The sequence below is a fragment of the Macrosteles quadrilineatus genome, unplaced genomic scaffold (assembly GCF_028750875.1).
Source record: "Macrosteles quadrilineatus isolate MER2022 unplaced genomic scaffold, UCM_ALF_1.0 Scaffold_5__1_contigs__length_97177068, whole genome shotgun sequence".
In the NCBI taxonomy this organism is placed as follows: Eukaryota; Metazoa; Arthropoda; class Insecta; order Hemiptera; family Cicadellidae; genus Macrosteles; species Macrosteles quadrilineatus.
In genome coordinates, this window is record NW_026542598.1 from 22,313,110 (window position 1) to 22,321,603 (window position 8,494).

The following is an 8,494-nucleotide window of genomic DNA, read 5'->3' on the forward strand; positions in this document are numbered from 1 at the left end:
TTGTATTAGCAAGCCTATTCTTTAAATATAATAATCTTAAAAATTTGGTTGTCCGGATGCAGATTAACTCCTAGGGAGGAATTTGGAAATCCATTATGTCTTACTGGGATAATTATGAAGTACTTTTATTTAAGGACTGGTCTTGGTTGTGTTACTTACTTTTTTTAAAGTAGAAAATCAATATGATTAGGCTCAATAATGGAGTGTATTTTAATGTTTCATCAAGAATAATAGGCGAACAGCATTAAACATTTTGGTTTATAAAATATTTTTTAGATAAGGGTAGGGACCTTAATAAAACACAACAATGAATCATAATAGGTAGTCTATAAATTGGAGAAAGTTTTACTGTTTAAAAAATACTTCTTACAACACAATTGAAATAAATAAAGATTATAAGGCGAAGTTAAGAGCTGAGCAACCCTTCTGCATTCTTCTGTCATGATATCCTGAAACAAATAAACAATAACTCAAAATTGTTATCAGAACTAAATAGAGAAAGGGGTGTCTTGTTAGCTTGGTGGTTAATTTGTCCTGGACTTTGCTGCAAGAGAAATTGAGATTGACTTAAAGGATCCTTGCACAAGGTGAGAGGATTCAACATAATTTTTCCATGGATATTGCACACACTTGCCCAGCACAGCACAAACCTGCTAACAGCAGGCTACTACTAAAATTAAAGTAAAGTAAAGTACTGTAGAACCAAATCAGATTACGCTCTTGTGTCCACCATAGCATTATAGAACATCATAGAGCACTAAACGGTTTTCATAGTCTTTTATCAATTAAGTATTAAATGTATCCATTCAAATACATACAAATTATAACCCAGTGAATGATTGAAATACATGTCATGATGAAACCATACAGCGGTAGCCCAAGTACGGCTTCATAAAATCATATGCTAGTTGGTCTGACCATACTGGGCAGGAGTAGAGTGGCCAGCTGTGCTGCGGTTAGCGTATATTCCGGCGCCGACCACCAGGGGTAATGTGTAGTTACGGCGCACGCCGCTGCAGCATCAAGTGCTAGCGACCGTTTCCATAACAACTTGGTAGTTGGGAGTAGTGTTGCCAACTTTGGAGGAATCCCCCGGAATTGGAGTTTACTGACTTATTTAGGCTAATATTAAGCAGTAAATTAATTTAAATGCCATCTTTTATTGTATTTTTTTTAAACATATATTTGTTATACTTTTGTAGTTTCATTACAATGATTCAAAGTTTTTCTTTATTAATCCATAATTTTAGGAAGTGGTTTATTGGAAGGTTTTGTTTTATATTTGCAAGGTCAAAATAAAATTTAACCAGGATGTCTAGTAGTCAGGGAAAACGTCAGGTATTAGTATTGAATTTCAAAATGGTCTTGAAAAGTTTGGATTTAGTCTTTATTTTGATATCAAAGTCGGTAAATTGCATGATTTTACTTCAATCGTGCTAGACAACGATCACGTTTCCGTGACGGCGCAAGACGATAAATGATGAGTCTACACGACCGCGGGAGATGTTCTTACACCGCGACTGTGCTAGACGACGTTTTCGTGACCACGGACCACGGGAAAAATGATCACGTCTTTTCTGCGATCGCGCAAGACGATTGTATGTACGGCCGCTGAAGATGTTCACAATTTTGCCGCAATTGTGGATGACGATGACGTTTCGTGACCACGGCATTCAATGATGATGTCTACACAGCCGCGGAAGATGTTCATGATTTTGACGCGATTGCAGAAGACGACAATAGCGAATAATAATCATTTCGTTTGCAAGAGTGGTAGTGCTGGTAACAGCTGGCGAGTTGTCGACAACGACGACGATACCGATAACTGATATCGAACGGCAAAAACGCTCTAGCGCAGATTGCAAAACCTTTCTTTGACAGTCTATATTTACTCTATTGTCTATGACTATAGTATTACACATCTACCATAGCCATAATGTTCTACCACTTCACCCTAAGAAAAGAAAATACCCCCGCCGCAGCAAACCTGCAGACTAAGCAAATTTCCATTTGACTGATTAGATTTACACTGAAATGTCTACTTAAAAATATAACATTTATTCCCTATTTAAATAGAATTAGTTTAACAAGTACTTAGGTTTGCTGTATCAGGGAGGGTAAAACTGTTTTTTTTTTTGTAAAATGTTAATAGTTAGTAAGAAATAAAAACATTTTCCAAATTTGATCAAAATATGTTCATAAACAAGCAAACTACAACAGTTTACTTATTCTCCATAAGAATAACATTGGAATTTAAAATTTACAATTTTTTTGAATTTTCTCAGTAACCATTAGGCGTATAATAACGCTTGAATATACAAAATTATTAGTTTTTTTAAGCTCTACAAAATGATTTGGAAAGAAATTGCTAAATTTTATGTTTTTTGGATCAAAAATGGGAAAAACCTATTTTTACCCCATAAAACCCCCCGTAAACCCCCGTTCCCATGGTCCGATCATGCTGGATCGCGAACTCGTTCGAATAAACGTAGGTTTACACGTTTGTACCAAATTTCATCAAAATCGGATCATTTTTGCTCGAGTTATCGTGCTAACGGACACATATATATATATATATAAATATATAAATATATATATATATATATATGAATTTAAACGGATGGTGTTTTTGGCCTCTAGGGACCTCAAAACGAAAAAAAAATCGGTCCCGCGTCCAGGTCTTACCATGAGTACTACGGTAATAGCTTATTCCCTATATGGGAAATTCGCTAAAAATTAATTATTAAAGATTCACAAAATATCACAAATTATTCGTGAAATTAAAAACAAACATAACTGTAAACAGACAGTTCTCATTGTGTATCACAGTTTTTTGTTGCTGCTTAGTTCAAATTAGCTGTTTTCATAAATGAAAAAAAAATAATAGTGCTGCATCCTGTTGGTAAATCTTATAAACTCTTAATGCCTTTGCATATCATAGAACCAACCTTTTTAGTTGAAACAGCTGACTAAATTCTTTAATTTCATTTAAATATGAGTACTCATAAGGTTAACATGGGAAACTCTAGAGCCACTAAGGCGGAGCCCAAAAGGATTTTTTAGATAAAAATATGCCTATACCTATGTTAATCGTGAATGTGAGCTATCATCATGCCAAATTTGAGCCCAATCCATCCAGTAATTAACACGTGATTGAACTTCAAACACACAAACGAACAAACAAACACACAAACTTTCACATTTATAACATTAGTAAGATAGTAGCCCTTCTCATTTCACATGATCTGACAAGCACGGTGTCTCATCAAACTAGTATGATCGTTTTTGTTCAAGCTCCTACATATGAGCAATCGATGTATCTAAGGTTTAATGGGTGTTGGGGAAAAATAACTAATTTAATTCTGTGCTGGTATTAACATTTTTTTACCACAAAAAGATGTGAAACTACTTTATTGTTACCAGTTGTGTGGGGGCAATAAACTATAAACAAATAACTTGATCTTTCCACATATTTAGACTGGTGTAGTTGTACAGCGTAAGTCTCCGGTTCCGAAGATAACGGATTCACATCCTGGAAATCACCATGACAATTTGATAGATGGCCACCCTGGGCGTTGCTTCTCATGAACGTTGGTGCGGCCATCTTTAAATGCCCTTACCCACCTACGTAGGTACAATTCCGCCACTCATAATTTTCTCCCCATACACTTCACTAATCTGTCAATGAATTTAAATGGCTTTCACACCTTTAGCACTTAAAAATCTAATTAGGTACCGGTACAGCGCAAACTTCACAGGCGACGGCAGTCTCAATTGGCGGCACCGTTTTGAATGCTCTAAACCGGATGTAAACACAGCCGATTTGTGCCGAATTTCCAGCGCAGGCTTGCCAATACATCCACATACACAGCACAAATGTCCAAAATGCCAATCGCAGCACTGAAACGGAGAAATTTAAAAACAGTACTTACTTAAATAACATGCCTTGTATTATTCTGTCACCATAGGTAACTCTGAAACTTGAACAGTGCTGTAAGTTGATTAAAGTGTATTTTTTTCCAAATATAAAAACTTAACCGCCACAGCACATCATAAGTTAACACGATGACTGCTGAAAACAACGTACAGGCGCTCCCAGTGGCGGGCGAAGCCCCGGCACGCAACCGAATCAGCGAACGCAATTGGCATTCAAATATTTCAGTCTGACGAATCACAAAAGAGCAGTGGTGACTGTGCTGCGTTACCCCGAGAGTGGATGTAGTTCACTGAAACACCCAAAGGTAGCAGCACTGCACGGATCCGTATCCAGTGTCTTTGTAATGTGGGTTGAAGAGAAAAAATCCCCGAAACCGGGACAAAAGCATTGCCAGACAGGATTTTACGGGAAATTTTAGTACCAACCTACACCAAAGTAAAGCTCGCATTCTAAGCTGGCAGGCTGGCAACGATTATAACGTCTATTTCTGTTGGTCTGGTGCCGACCTTCGTCGGCGCGCGCCACATTGAAGTGCTAGCGACGCCGACTAGAGTCGGCGTTAGCAGTCAACGTGTTAATGTTAAACAAGGACTGAAAATGCTTTTTAATCATATTGATAACTTAGCCAAACTTACTTATCTTTATTGCTTTCGATTCTTTTCCAAGAAAATTTCTCTTCTTCTTATTTGGCCCCAAATAAGCAGACAACTTCATCAATATTGTTTACATATGAAGTACTCTCATACATTAACACCAAACATTTGCAATTCTCCAAGCTTTACAAGAAAATTTACCTGGAACAAAAATAGGCAGTGTACATCATTCATGCCTACTTCTTGTTAAAAGTAAAAACAGAATATAGAACTATAGCTCAAGGTAGGGCATATTTTCTTTGTACAAATATTTGGATTGGTAGATAAAAACTTAAAAACTCGAAGGCCACTGGTTCTCTCGGACCCAAGTGTCATTACCCAGGTGGAACTAATAAAGTGTGTTTTTTATTAAAACATTAATAGCTTAGTATAAAATAAAGCTTTCAAGTTTGATTTATAAAAATAAATATAGCCTATATATATATATACTTTAAAATATAAATCAAGCTTTTTGTTGGTCGCAAAACATAAACAAATAAAAAGTAGAAGAAGGTAGCTTCTAATGTTATTCTTATGGGACAAATTTAAAAATGTATTTTGAGGGTTTTATAATTACTACTGAACGGAATTGTCTAAATTTTATGGTGTCTTTCCATTGTTGTCATAATTAAGATTCGTGCAATTTTTTAACACTATAGGTACAACGGTTAGCTTGAGTTTTTTAAGCGAACACTTACACACACGTACACACAGTTAAGCGGACAACTAATCCACGACTCCACTATACACAACACGATACATAGATAACATATTATTTTTTTTTTAATTTCTTTATAAAGGTCTAGAGAATAATTGATAAATTTTGTGTTTTAAGGGTAAAAAATGAGAAAACCCCATTTTTTGGCCTAGGCCCCTTCTCTGCATAGAACTCATTAAAACCCGGTCCCATGGCCCGATCATGCTAGTTCGCGAACTCATTCAGATTTATCCCGCCTTACACCTTCAAACCGAATTTTCATTTGATTTTAGGTTATGAAAGAAACATAATACAAGGATATTTGCCTTTGCCAATTACAATCAATTGTAAGTATAGTGGGCTAATATGAAAAAAGTTGACCCATAGGCCTACTTGCCTAATTTGTAATTTTATTCATGTACTCAGGTATGTGTCACAATTTCATTTTCTTAGGTAGCCTACATGTTTTTTTGCCATAAGTTAACTGCATGGTTTGCTGCCTGGTTTACTGTGTGAAATTAACCTAACTTAAGTTTTGTGACGTTGCCTATTGTAAGTTATTTTATAGACTACTAAATTTCCATTCATACTTGGCTTAAAATACCTAATATGTATCGTCGCCATTTCATTGAATAGTATTAACAGTATTGATGGTAGAATAAGTTAAAGGGTACAGTTTCTTAACTGGGCTACGCTAATTTTATTGAAACTATCGATTCGATTAGTAAACCTACATGCGATTTTTTCACCATCAGCAAGTTTGGTTGGTTAAGTTAGGTTATGATAATTTAATTTTATAATAAACTTAGATAGGTATATTTTAAAATATCTATTATTAATCAATATTTTTAATTCAATACTGTAGTTTAATAAAATATATTAACTTAAGTTAGCGTAGCCCAGTTAAGAAACTGTAGGAATACCCAAGTTAAATCTCTTGGCTCAGTATTATCACGCTTACCATTTCTAAGGTTACACAAATGATACAAACTTGATAGCCTACTTATATCGAATATAGGCCTACTCGAATACTTAATACTCATTCAAATGAGTGTAGGACGTAAACTTAAGGGCTGCACTTTACTTTATGTCCTACACTCATTCGAATGAAAATATCGATCGATATGTCGATTATTAGATAAGTTATATCATTTGGTTAGTTAGGTAAGGTTAACCTAACCTAACTAACCAAACGATATATCGAATGAAACAATCTAATAATCAATATTTTCATTCGAATGAGTGTAGGACGTAAAATAAAGTGCAGCCGTTGAATACATTCACTGATATTTTTATTAAGTTAATTGTTTAGGCCTGTCACAGGAAATCTGTAACTTGAGTCACAGCTACCTTAAGCTTAAGTAGAGGCTAGGCAACTGTACCTACTAACTTAACCTAATAACACTCAAGCAAATAATAGCCTACTGCGTTTTTGTTACTTTGAATAACAAGGCCTAGGAACAGGATTGGATTAAAACACAACTTACTGGATTTCAACACCTCAATAGTTTTGGAATTTTTTGATGCTTACAATTTATTAATAATTATTGTTCCTCTTCTTTATCTTCTGTCAACACCAGCCGGACTATTGACAAGATTCATTAATTTTCAATGCCGTTATCCTTCACTTCATTTTCATATCTTTTAACTTCTCTCTATAAATATTTCTTGCATTTTCATTGTCATATAGCATGTAATTGTTGCCATTTCTCGTATAAAAATCGTTTAAAAACATTTAAATAAATAAATGTTTAGGTTATAAATTACCAGGGTTTCTAATCCACTTCAGTAATTTTCCCCACCACTTTACCTAAAAATACCCACTATTACCCACTCAGCTTGAATAAGAGTAATATGTGGTGTAATGACGTAAAATATATAATTGAAATATATATCAAACTATTTTACCCAAAATAAATGGACATGATGTATTTTTGTAAAAAAAAATTTTAACCCAATTAAATATTTTTTTTATCTAGCTTGTCTGATATGTGGTTTGAGTAAATTATGATTCACTTTCCATAGAACTTTACATAACTATAAGTAAAACCATTGACTATATATACCTACAGACGTATATTTAGTCAATGATACAACTTAAGGGTTTAGTTGCAGAGTTAATTTTGTTACAAGTCAATGTTAGCAACGTTGTGTTAGGCAAATAAAATGAAACCATGGACTATTTAACATCAAATAAACTAAAAAGATGGCACCGCACTTAAAGTTATTTAACTAAAAAATAAACTTTTTTTAGGCTGATGGTAAACACGAATGCGTTACGTTGGTAATTTAATAACATTGTCTATTGAAAATATAAATTATATAGGCCTAGAACTTATGGTAAGCTTAGGCCTACTTGAACTTATACTTGAAGGTAAAATTGAAAACAATGGTTGGCAATGTTTGGTTAATTTTATCAATGTTTTACATATTTAGGTAGTTTTTAGCAGCTTGAATTCGAATCCCATATTGGCTGCACTGTACTGGAACGAGTGAACTTTAATCGAAGATCAGTGAATCAGAATATGACGTCACTGGTATCGAATGGATACGATACTAATGGTATCGATACTTTAGTTCCGATACTAATGGTATCGATACTTTAGTTCCGATACTGAGCCGGTATCGTTACTTTTTTGCGATACGGTATCGATACCAAATATCGGAAAGACAGTGGTGTCGCAACAAGGAATTATCGAAGAAGTGGAAGAAGAAAAAAGGCTTTGCTGAAGGCAAAAAAAGTTGCCAATGTTTTTAAGGTTTGATTCTAAACATGAAGCCTGCTAAAGCAGAAACTTCCCAATGCACTAAAAACGAAAAATACCATGAAGCGAGCATGAAATACCCTATTTTACCCACTAAAATAGAATACCCGCAAAAATACCCACCATAGCTTAAAATACCCACAAAGTGGGTAATTACCCACCAATTCGAAACCCTGTAAATTACGATATCGCAGTTGGGCAGTTGTCAGTACGGTCCAATTACAATAAATTATCGTATCCTACCATAAAATATCGTATATATGGTAGACCTGACTGAAGCGAGCAGCTGATGCCATTCCCACAATGCAACATTCTCTTCAATTATAAGCTATGCCCCAAAATCAGGATTATAAGGTATGACTCAAAATCAGGATTATAAGCTATAGAACAGAATCGGAATTATAAGCTGCGCCACTATTTGACCATTATAAGTTGTGAAACTGAAAATGTGTCATACCTTATA

The 8,494-nt window shown here is 34.7% G+C and overlaps 1 long non-coding RNA gene across 1 annotated transcript; it reads right to left on the reverse strand.

The window, feature by feature from the left end:
* Positions 1-308: 308 nt before the first annotated feature.
* Positions 309-4,545, reverse strand: LOC128995336 (uncharacterized). Its single transcript, XR_008490971.1, has 2 exons — positions 3,737-4,545; positions 309-449 (listed from the first exon to the last, which is right to left on the reverse strand). It is a non-coding gene; the product is annotated as an uncharacterized LOC128995336 (long non-coding RNA).
* Between the last annotated feature and the right edge of the window lie 3,949 nt (positions 4,546-8,494).